Genomic DNA, 12,897 nt, shown 5'->3' with positions numbered 1-12,897 from the left:
GATGGGATAACGGGTTGATCTGAGAGTCCAGTACAGTGGGAAGAAAGAACATCTGGACTTCTAGAAAATTGACATTAACCAAATCAATTCATTACAACTGAAATAAAACAACAGTTTGGACTGTTAACTATAAACATGATGGATGGGATTTGCAGTGTTTCACAGTCCACTAAGCATTACAAAAATGCTTTTTACAGGTCCCTGGAATGTCTTCCTGCTGAATATCACCTTAAAATGGTTGACAACATCAGACCATCGCTGCATCTACCTGAGAGTTGCAGCTGCACTCAAGTCCAATCTGAAAGAGAAGATGGAGAAGCCAGAACAGAAGGAAGTAATCAAGAATGTGCCAACTGCTGCTGACTAAAATAGCAGCCTGGCAGCAGTGAAAGAAACCTGGCAAGTTGAAAATGTGCAAAGATCCGAAAGGATTTCATCAAATCATTAAAGAGATCTCACTCCCCATGTGTTAACTGTTGAAGATGTTTTTCCACAATTTGTGAAGCTAATGTACTTTACTATCCTCCATGTGAAGGATGGATAATGGGAAATAAAGCTGGATAAAAGCAGTAAGTTTCAAATACATTCTGGATGCTAATCAGGGGATGGATATTGATGGTACTTGTCAGTTCCAACTGTTTCAGAAGGATATCAATGCAGATAACATCAGATAGTCAGTGATATTCCCAGAATGCAAACCATCATAGATGATCTGCTAATCTATGGATGTGAGAACACAATGGAAGAAGGCATTGCAGAGTATGATCAAAACATAGCGCAACTACTAGAGATCTTGCCAGATGAACCTGAAACTGAGCAAAAAAAAGGGAATCAAATTGTGCCTTAATTCAATCCATAGGACATTTACTGCCATATACTGGCAGCAACATGAATTTACCCAGATCTGGATGGTGGGGTCCATTACAGAAATGCAGTTATGGTGTGAAATCACAGCAGCAATTTGTTGGATTTGTGAACTATTTAGCAAAGTTTTTCCAAAAGTTGATATCAGAATGCAAGCCTCCATGCACTTCCACAGAAATACAATGGTACTGGGACACAGAACAAGAAGCAGCTTTTAATTGAGCCTAGCAATGAGTGAAAGCAGCTGCAGTGCTAAGGCACAATGATGACTGTAGAGACAGACTGATGAAATCACCACCCAATGTGATGCTGAAATGATGGGACTTGGAGAACTCTTATGCAGCAAGGACAGTCATTTGTATTTGCATCCAGAGCTTTAAGGAAATCAGAATGGCAGTACACTCAGATAAAATAAGAATTCCTGGTTATTGTCTTTACTTGTTTCTGGAATCTGACCAGAAGCTACTTCAACACATCTTCCTCGAATCACTGCTATCTCGTTCAAAGAATAGACTTCATTTACAGAGATATCATCTGAATGTGACATACAAGCAAGGGGAACAGTTGTGCATTGACGACATATAGTTGAGAGTAGCTTTCGTCTGAAATCTTCCAGATAGAGTCAGAAGGAATGGTTGGACATGGTTTAAAAATCATCAGCTCGGCAGAGACATTGAATCTGAAAGACAAGCATTTTATTCAAAATCTTGGCCATCAATATGCAACTGTCTTGCTGCAGAAAGAGAAAGGATGATGAAAAAATGGTTTGAAAGCACCATCGACATATCTGTTGTCATATGGGTATATAAAGTATACAGAAATGAAATCATAACCCAAGAGGGTAACTTGGACAAAGGAAGTAAAGTCATTGTCCATAAGGAGATTAATAAAAAAGGTGCTGAAGTGTTTCCGTGTGAGGATCGAGGAGTTGAGAAATGAGGAAGCCAAGAGAAGTGCTTCACTGACCAACACAAGCAAGAAGATGAAGGATCACATTCACATTCCACATAGTGCAATAATTGTAAAGAACACCAAGCTAAGAGACACTTATGTTGCATGAGATCCCAGACAGGCCTGGAATAAACTTTCTTCACTCTCGCGGGAACTAAATATCTTGACTATTATTTAACTACTAGGACATAGACCCACTGACGTCAAAGACCACCAATGAGAGTACAGAATGCTTGAAAGTACACTTCAGTCATTACACCACTCATGCCAAGGGCCCTCAATTTACTAATGAAGAGTTCAGCCACCTCATTAAGGACCTGAAAATTCAACATTATGTATCATCTCCACATTATCCCTGGTCAACTGAAAGGCTGAAGCAGCAATGAAAGTCGCCAAACCGATCATAAAGCAATTGAACAAATAGAGTTCATATTTGCACAAAGTGATCCTCCAGTGGAGAAATGTACCAAATGAAGATATGGAAAATAATCTAATCCAAGCCCCAATTTCAGCCCATGCTCAAATTATTCTTCCAATAAAGAAAATTATCAAAGCCAGAAGTAGTAACTAGCATAAGTGAAAGAATTAAGGTAAAGTGACCGCAAACAAATTTCACTTTGATAAAACTGCCAAGTCATTACCAGAGCTGGTCAGAGTGCAAATCTTCAATACTCACCATGGAAGTCAGCTCGCATTGCAACTTTGAGTATGTGTAGAGCAGTGGACTCCTTGATTTTACATAATGAACATGATAAGCTAAATATATGATTGCAACTGCTGATATTTACATACAAGTAGAAAGTTTTTTCCTTCTCTGCAGGCAAAAGATCAGTAAGAAGTATTCTCACCACCTGAACAGAGTTACCATAGCAACATCATTCACCACAAGAATGACACTCCCCAGACAAGCAATATCAAAATGAACAGACGGGCCAAGAGTAAAGGCCATGAAATAACCATCTCCAACCAGGGAATCTAACCATCAACCATTGACATCAAATGACATTTCCACCACTTTCATCATCCTTGGGATTACCATTGACCAGAAGCTGAATAGAAGAGCCATATAAATACTGTGGCCAAAAGTACAGGTCAGTGAGAACTCACCACCTGTTCCCCCAAATCCAGCTCACTATCTATGAGGCACAGGTCAGGAGTGTGATGGAATACTTTCTCCTTACATGAATGATTATGTTGTCCAGGAACACTCCAGAAGCTTAGCACCATCTGGGACAAAGCAGTCTGTTGATTGCAATGTAACACAGGGTGATTCACAGATCTGGTGTGGCCTATTTATTTAGCCTGGGCAATTATCTCTACTCTGCCCCTTTCCCTTGTTCCTAACCAATCCATTCCTGACCAACCCATTCCCCCTGTCCCTGTGGTCACCTCCACCCAGCTTCCTGAAACTGTGACCTGGATCTTCTGTGATTCTGGAACCTATGGAGGACTGTCATAGAGATGTACAGCATGGAAACAGACCCTTCGGTTCAACTTGTCTACGCCGATCAGATATCCCATCCCAATCTAGTCCCACCTGCCAGCACCACGGCCCATATCCCTCCAAACCCTTCCTATTCATATATCCATCCGCTTAAATGTTGCAATTGTACCAGCCTCAACGACATCCTCTGGCAGCTCATTCCATACATGTACCACCCTCTGCATGAAAAAGTTGACCCTTAGCTCTCTTTTATATCTTTCCCCTCTCACCCTAAACTTGTACCCTCTAGTTCTGGACTTCCTGATCCCAGGGAAAAGACTTTGTCTATTTATCCTATCCATGCCCCTTATAATTTTGTAAACCTCTATAAGGTCTCCCCTCAGCCTCCAACGCTCCAGGGAAAACAGCCCCAGCCTGTTCAGCCTCTCCCTATAGCCCAAATCCTCCAACCCTGGCAACATCCTTGTAAATCTTTTCTGAACTCTTTCAAGTTTCACTATATCTTTCCGATAGGAAGGAGACCAGAATTGCATGCAATATTCCAACAGTGGCCTAACCAATGTCCTATACAGCAGCAACATGACCTCCCAACTCCTGTACTCAATACTGGATCAGTGGTGCTGGAAGAGCACAGCAGTTCCGGCAGCATCCAAGGAGCAGCGAAATCGACGTTTCGGGCAAAAGCCCGAAACGTCGATTTCGCTGCTTCTCGGATGCTGCCTGAACTGCTGTGCTCTTCCAGCACCACTGATCCAGAATCTGGTTTCCAGCATCTGCAGTCATTGTTTTTACCTCCTGTACTCAATACTCTGGCCAATAAAGGAAAGCATACAAACGCCTTCTTCACTATTCTATCTACCTGTGACTCCACTTTCAAGGAGCTATGAACCTGCACTCCAAGGTCTCTTTGTTCAGCAACACTCCCTAGGACCTTACCATTAAGTGTATAAGTCCTGTTAAAATTTGCTTTCCCAAAATGCAGCACCTCGCTAGCCCATTGGCCCACCTGGTTCAGATCCTGTTGTAATCTGTCGTTCTAACACGTTCCTCAGCAGAAAGGTCTGCTGACTATTGTTTGGTCACCAGCTCTTGCTAGGTTAGACTTTCTCCTCTGGAGTCTTGTCTTGAGGAGAAGGCTTGCTAAGTTGCCTCAGCGCTGCCTGACTGGCTCTGCAGGCCTCCTTAAAAAAAAGGTGCTGCTAATTATTGTCCAGCTCTCTAGCCAACAGAGGAGACATATAAACAAGAATTGGAAGCAATGTAGACAATTCAGTGCCTCAGATTAGATTAGATTAGATTTACAGTGTGGAAACAGGCCCTTCGGCCCAACAAGTCCACACCGACGCGAAACCCACCCATACCCCTACATTTACCCCTTACCTAACACTACGGGCAATTTAGCATGGCCAATTCACCTGACCCGCACATCTTTGTGACTGTGGGAGGAAACCGGAGCACCCGGAGGAAACCCACGCTGACACGGGGAGAACGTGCAAACTCCACACAGTCAGTCGCCTGAGTCGGGAATTGAACCCGGGTCTTCAAGCGCTGTGAGGCAGCAATGCTAACCACTGTGCCACCGTGCCGCCCACTGAGATTTAGATTGTAGCACAGAGTCATATGTATGCACGATGGGTGGACTCTCGTTCTGTGTTGGAGGAGTGAGGGGGATGTGAAAAGGATGTTTCCTCTAGTGGACAGAAATGAGAATTAATTTTTCCTCAGAGGATAGTTTTTTTTAGCGCTTTGCCTCAATATGGGGCAATATGGATCTACTCCATTATTCAATAAGATTACGGGTGATGTGTTTTTGTTTTGAATTCCATAGTTATACTTATCCCTGATACCTTTTGATTCCCTTCCCTAAAAGGAATTTATCTACAATAAAAATGACTGCAGATGCTGGAAGTCAGAAGCAAAAATAAAAACAGAAATTGCTATATAAACTAAGTAGGTCTGGCAGCATCTGTGGAGAGAAAGCAGAGCTTTCCTTTCTCCCCTCCAATGAGTAAAAAGTGAGGTCTGCAGATGCTGGAGATCAGAGCTGAAAATGTGTTGCTGGTTAAAGCACAGCAGGTCAGGCAGCATCCAAGGAACAGGAAATTCGACGTTTCGGGCCAGAGCCCTTCATCAGGATTCCTGATGAAGGGCTCTGGCCCGAAACGTCGAATTTCCTGTTCCTTGGATGCTGCCTGACCTGCTGTGCTTTAACCAGCAACACATTTTCAGCTCTCCTCCAATGAGGCCAGACAAACAGCTTTTTCCAACAATTTTAGAATTTATCTAGCTCCAACTTAAAAATATGCAATGACCCATATTGAGCCAAAGCGCTAAAAAAAACTATCCTCTGAGGAAAAATTAATTCTCATTTCTGTCCACTGGAGGAAACATCCTTTTCACATCCCCCTCACTCCTCCAACACAGAACGAGAGTCCACCCATCGTGCATACATATGACTCTGTGCTACAATCTAAATCTCATGCAGGGCCAGTATCTGAGCATGGGTCTGTGAAATTAAGAATTAGTGTCAGTGTTTCTTCTTCATTATCTTGCTTCACTGCTACCTCTTGTCAGGTTGCAATTTCTGAAAGGAGAGAGGCAGCAATGATGGTTGTCATGAGGGGAAGGAGAAAGCAAAAGGTATGTGTTCTTACATCCACCAAACAATGTGTGGCAGCATGTAAATCAGAAGAAAATAGAGTGAGATGAAGTGGATTGTGAAAAGGAGAATTAACTATGAGGATGTCGTCATGGGTGGTTTCAGCCTTGCTGGGGCCATAATTTTAGTGAAGGCTAATACAATGCTGATGAACACTGCTTCCTCAATGTGTAAGGACACCTAGCTATGCCTGCCTCCATCATTTCTCTCCAGTTACTTTCATTTATATAACATTCAGTCTTCAAGAATCGTGGAATGGTTAGAACTCAGAAGGAGGCTATTCAACTGACTAAGTTTGCAAGATAAATATAACTTGTCTCATTATTCATGCCCGTTTCCCCATGAGCCTGCTTTTTTTTTAACCTTTAGATGATTATCCAATTTCCTTTGGCAAGCCAGAATTGAATTTGCAAACACCATGCTCTTAGGCAGGATAATCCAAACCCAACCAGCTTAAGCAGTGACAGATATTTTTCATGTTATCTTTAGGCCTTTTGACTTAAATCTTAAATACAGATTTAAACATATGTCCTCTGTTTGCTGATCTTTCACCAAATGGAACAGTTTCTCCCTATCTATCTAGACTATTCATGATTTTGAACATTTCTATCAATTCTTCTTTCCATGTTCCCCCTCTCAAAGGAGTTCAGCAGCAGCTTTTGCAATATAGCCACTTAGTTGAAGTCCCACATCTCTTCTCATAAATAATTACTCCAAAGTATTTACAGTGTTCCTAAAGTGTGGAGTCCAGAATTGAACACGCTATCTTGTTGAGGCTAAACCAGTAAACTATAAAGTTTAACTGAAGCTTATTTTCTTTGGTATGCTATGCCTGTTTTGATAAAACCCACCATCCTGTAGAAAACCCACAATCCACTTTAACTAAGCTCTCAACCTGCCCTGTGTGCATACACATCCATATCTGTTTGCTCTGGCACTTATTTAGAATTTTGTCACCAGTCTAAATTGCCTTTTCTTGTTCTTATTCTTGGTTTGGAAATATATCTTCACATTGTTCTTCTCTGTCCATTATCCCCACTTGTCAATGTCCCCTTGAAGTCTATACTATCTTCCTCACAAGTCTGCGAAGTGAACTTAACCCCTTTACACAAAAGTTATATCTTTAATATATATGGAGGAAAGCAGTGGTCCTAGCACTGTCCCCTGAGAAACGTCTGTGTATATCTTTCTCCAGGCTGAAAAAAAAAATTGCCACTAGTGCCTTTCAACCAACTTTATATTCATGATGTCACTTTCCCTTTTATTCCAACTTTGTTGATGAGACTTTTATGGAGCTCTTTATCAAATGCCTTTGGAAATCTGCCTGTACATAGCAAGTCCAGTACCATCATCAACCCTCTCTTTTACTTCATCAAAAATTGAATTATATTAATTAAATATGACTAGCGTTTAATAAATCCACATTGAATTCCTTTAATTCACGTACCCATTTTCCAAGTGACCTAGGTAATGTTTCAAATTTTTTTCTCATCACTGACATTATACCCACTGGCCTATAGTAATTTGCTTAGCTTGACACCCATTTTTAGACATGGGGTTAACATTTGCCGTTCTCTGGTCCTCCACAAATAAGAGGATTAGAAGATTATTGCCTGTTCCTCCGCAATTTCACCTCTTACTTCTCTAAGCATTGTCAAAAGCATCATATCCAATCCTGGTGATTTATTAACTTTTAAGTACAATCAGGTGTTCTAATAGCACATAGCTTGGACTAGAATGTTAGAGCTTGTACACATGCCTTGAGCAAAAATGCCCAAGTGACATGTTTGTTATACTTTACTATGCATTTTTGGCTGAGAGTCCAGATACCCATTAAAGTCTTAAAACAGCCAAATCCTGGGTAAAACCCACTGTTTGATTAACTGTATTGGCTCTCAGGTTTGTCAACTGTCAATGTTTGTTTAGATCAGACAAATGACTTTCAAGTGCTTGTAGTATCTGTAACAGATACTTCATTGTGTCTGGATGCTTGACACTTATGGCTTTGTAAACATATGCATTTTTTAAAGGAAGTAAAACACTGAAGTGTTTTTATTAATACATTGTCACTATAGGTTTAATTTGTTTGCAGTTGGTGAATGAGTATGGAAGCTTACCACAGAGAATATCAGATGCCGTGGAGGTATGTGGGCATTGAGTCATGAAATGGTCCGATTGAGGTGCTATGGGAGATATGCGAGTGTGGGGAAGGAGTAAGCGGACCTGAGAGATTAGGGTTACAGCATGTCACTCTTTTCTCAAAGCACTGATGTTGTACATCTCAGCAAACAGCAGCCCCTGTGCCTGCAATGAAAATTGAGTTTTTGTGTGTATTTTCCTCTGAACTGTTCAGGCCAAGTGCAGAAAATCCTTTTCCACTGACTGTCCACCTGAAAGATGAAAATTCTGGCTGTATATCCAGACTAAACTAGCCACTAAAAGTTCAGATTAGTCTCTGTAAAGTAGTCTCTCTTTTCAATCTCATGATATGTTTTAATTACCACTGAACAACCTCTCTATAGCACTAACTTTTACAATCTGAAAGAATTAATCTCTCTAAATGTTTTTGACACTTAAAAATAGAAACATTTAAATACATTTTTAAAAAATCCTTCTCATCACTTTTATGTCCTTCTCATTCGATTATTGTTCTTGTTTCTTTATTTTGCTTTCTGAACTTCATTTGAAATTGAAGTCGGTATTCTGATTAACACTTGCCAGTTGAGAATATGCAGTACTTATTAATACTTCATTGTACTGAATTATCAAGGAGATACTCAGTTACTTGACCTTTTCATACAAGTACTGGGTGCCTCCACTTTACTGTATGGATATCTAGCTGAAAGAAAAAGTCTATTAGAACTCCATGGGGAAGGACACATTCAAAAAACATTAGTGCTGATAATTGAGAATGGAAGAATGGGATTGCAGGTAAGGGTTGCAATTTTCTGTAAGCTACGAGAAAGGGATGTGCAATATTTTACAGAAAGTTGACTGAAACCATTTGTTTATTGTGCAACATTAGAAAGTAAAGTGAGCTATATCTTGAGATGTACAACTGAATGGACAGAACACACTTCATAGGCACTGGTAATAAATTGGTTTTCAGAAAAACTGATTATAATCAGATCTGGGAAAATTTCACCTTAACACTATGCATGTAGCTTCAAACACACTGCAGACATGTGCAACCAAGCTTATATCAAATTAAGACAACAGACATATGAGCCATATCCAAAATTGTCACGATTTCTGGAACCAGGAAAGGTGAGCTTAAGTTTGGAGCAAGGAAGATGCAAAGACAAATTACATTTTAACAATTGACATTAGAAAAGATGTGTAAAATGGATTGGAAGCAGATATTGTGAAAGAATCTTCGATACATGCAAAAGTGAAAAATTGAATGCTATTAATTTTTCATCCAAGTAACTTGAAAAGATCTGTCTCAGCTACCTTTGGCATAATTGTCTATGTTGATCCCTAGAAAAAAATCATTTGTTCTTTTAGTAATGTCTTGCCCAAATGTAATTTCCTGCTTACACTAATGCTCTACAATATTTACTGTATCTATTAGGAGAGATTTCATAGGTTAACTTTCTGCTTTTGAAAATTAGCTGGGTAGATAAAGGAAAAGGTGATGAAGAAATATGGAAACACATTGGTGTGATCAATACTGTTTGTTACATGTTAAAGAGTGTTAAGTAGATTGGCTGAGCTAAATGACCTGTTTCCATTTATATATTGTGTGAATTTCTGATAGTTGTTTGTTGATTGCAAATTTTTCATCCCACACATTTTTGAAATTTATTAATCAACTGTTTGTACTTCTGTTATCCTGGGGCATTCATTCACTGTTGTGAAATACCACTGATGGATGATTTTAAAAATATCATTTGTTCAAGTACAAGTAAGGCACAACAATCAGCACAAGGTGTACAAGATGGTGTTTCTATCTAGCACTTGAAGTGTGATGCACAAAATATGTGGTTGGACCAAGAGCTTTATATAAAATAACTGTAAGTACATCGGGTTAGGGTTTGGAAGTACCTTTCCAGGTCAAGATCGAACAGCCCTGGATGATTGAAGATGATATCCTCTAATAGATAGAAAAGTATTTTGTGTTGGTTTGGAGCTGAGGCTGAGTTTTAAACTTAAACTGAAAATGATGAAGCATAAGTAGTTGTGAGATAATTAGGTTTAGAAATGTGGGTGTAATGTAGAATGCCTTGAAGTACAATAAATATGGCACAGGAACAGTCTCTTTGGCTCAATAAGCCTGTGCTGATTCCTAATCCTTATTTAGATCTACTACTTATTGCCCATATGTGGTTTCTATCCCTTTGTTTGCGTCATGTTCATGTGTCTATCAAGATATATCTTAAATGTTACTAATGCATCTGTTTCCACCACCTCCACAGACAGTGCATTCCTGGCATCCACCACCCTCTCTCTGAAAATGTTTCCTACACTTCTCCCCTAAATACTCCCCTTCTCACTTTGATACTGTGCCTTCTTGTAGTTGACCTTTCACCCTGGGAAAAAGCCTCTGACTAAACCCCCCTATTTATGCCTCACATAATTTTGTAAACCTCTATCAGGTTACCCCTCAGCTCCTGTCTTTCCTGTAAAAACAATCTGAGTTTATCTAACCTCTCCTCATAACTAAAACTCTCCTGATAAACCTTCTCTGCACCCTCTCCAAATCATCTACACCCTCCTGATAGTGTTGTGACCAGAACTGCACTCAATATTGTAAATGTGGCCGAAATAAACTGTATTACAACTGTATTACAACTTATACAACTGTAACATAACTTGCCAACTTTTATATTCTAAGCCATGGCTGATGAAGGCAAGTGTGTCATAAGCCTTGTTGATCATCTGTGTTACCACTTTTAGATATCTGTGGACTTGTATGCCTAGATCCCTCTGTATGTCAATGCTCCTAAGAGTTCTTCCATTTATTCTATAATTCGCACCTGAATTTGATCTTCCATAATGCATCATCTTGCATTTGTCCAGATTAAACCCCATCCGCCATTTCGCTCCTCAAATCCGCAATCTATCTATAGTCCCACTATGTCCTTTGACAACCCTCCTCACTACCTGCAACTCTGCCAATTTTGGTGTTATAATGTTGGATCCAAGTAGGTGAGGCCATAGGTAGTCATAATGTATCAGTCGTAAAGTGGATGCGAATGAAAGCTTCAAAGTCTGACAAAAACGCACAGGCTGGTGTCAATTCTAATGTGGCCACTTTGTTTTATCTAATTGTATACCTGATTGGTCAATGCGAATTACATAATACCAGTGAACCAATACATCATGCAATAAATGAGAGAGGTTTATACAAGGGATCGATAGATACCTTAATAATCTTTCATATCTTAGATTTTCCTGTTTTCTTTAAAGTTGAGAGAACATATTTTTTGAACTGTTATGTGTAATCTATATTCTTAGAAGTAGTACTTGGCAGCTGAAAGCCTGTTGTTGTTGCACAGCTTGCAAGCGACACAAACTTGACAAATGCCAAGTAAATTTTAAAAATAACAATTCTGAATACTGGATGTGATAACAATCTCAATATCCGTGCTGTCATTCAAATTTTACAGACAATAAATAATTTGCAGCACAGAGTCTTATCTGTGGTTTTACATTTACAGCATGCTTCATAAGATTAATGGAGTTAGCAATAATCTGTACTAGATTAGATTACTTTGGCCTTCAGCCCAACAAGTCCACACCAACCCACTGAAGCGCAACCCACCCATACCCCTACATTTACCCCTTACCTAACACTACGGGCAATTTAGCATGGCCAATTCACCTAACCTGCACATCTTTGGACTGTGGGGGGAAACTGAAGCTCCCGGAGGAAACCCACACAGACACGGGAAGTACGTACAAACTCCACACAGTCAGTTGCCTGAGTCGGGAATTGAACCCGAGTCTCTGGCGCTGTGAAGCAGCAGTGCTAACCACTGTGCCGCCGTGCCGCCCACTAATTGTAGGATGTTTCATTACAGAGTAACCTTTGCAATGGGGATTTTGTATATTTAAATTCATTGTTTGTTTTGGTCATTATGATACCTTAACTGAATAGAAATCCATTATTTTGCTTAAGGAGTGGCACAGTGTTTCAGTGGTTAGCACTGCTGCCTCACATGCCAGGTTCGATTCCAGCCTTGGGTGACTGTCTGTGTGGAGTCTGCACATTCCCACCATGTTTGCGTGGGTTTCCTCTGGTGCTCCCACAGTCCAAAGATGTGTAGGTTAGGTAGTTTGGTCACCATGCAGAATTGTCCATAGTGTCCTGGAATGAGCGTACTTAGGTGGATTAGCCATGGAAAATTCAGGGTTACAGGGATGGGATGGTGGGTGAGTCTGGGTGGGATGCTCTTTGGAGGGTTGGTGTGGATTCGATGGACCAAATGGCCTGCTTCCACACTGTAGAGATTCTATGTCTCCAAATCAAATTGCTAAGAATACATTACGGGACAATTCTTTAAGCTTTGAACTTTAGGGTTATTTTCGTCCACAAGAATATGTCTTTCATCCAACTAACCAGTTTTGTCATTTATTTAGATCATGGGTGACCTTTATCTTAATTTACTCACTTTGTACATTAATCTAACAAAAACCTATCTGTCTCAGTTTTCAATTTTGCAGTTCATCCAGTCTTTCCTAATAACTGAGGGAGAGAATGCCACGTTTCCTAGTCAATCATGGTTTAATCAGATGCTGGACCACAATGAACATTTGGGAGATGGTTACAGTGATGTGGAGAGGAAATAAGATGGGATGTGGCTAAGAACAGGTAAGTTGTGTGTCTGAGAAGGAAGAAATGGCATTGCATGTGTGAGGAGGTGTCAGCTATATGCCAACTACGTGCCACTACAGTCATTGTGAAGGGCAACTGCAATGCTTGGCTGGGTGTTCGACTGGCATTGCAAGATAGTTTTGGTATCAGGGACACCGG

The sequence above is a fragment of the Hemiscyllium ocellatum genome, chromosome 1 (assembly GCF_020745735.1).
Source record: "Hemiscyllium ocellatum isolate sHemOce1 chromosome 1, sHemOce1.pat.X.cur, whole genome shotgun sequence".
In the NCBI taxonomy this organism is placed as follows: Eukaryota; Metazoa; Chordata; class Chondrichthyes; order Orectolobiformes; family Hemiscylliidae; genus Hemiscyllium; species Hemiscyllium ocellatum.
This window is presented reverse-complemented; position numbering follows the sequence as displayed.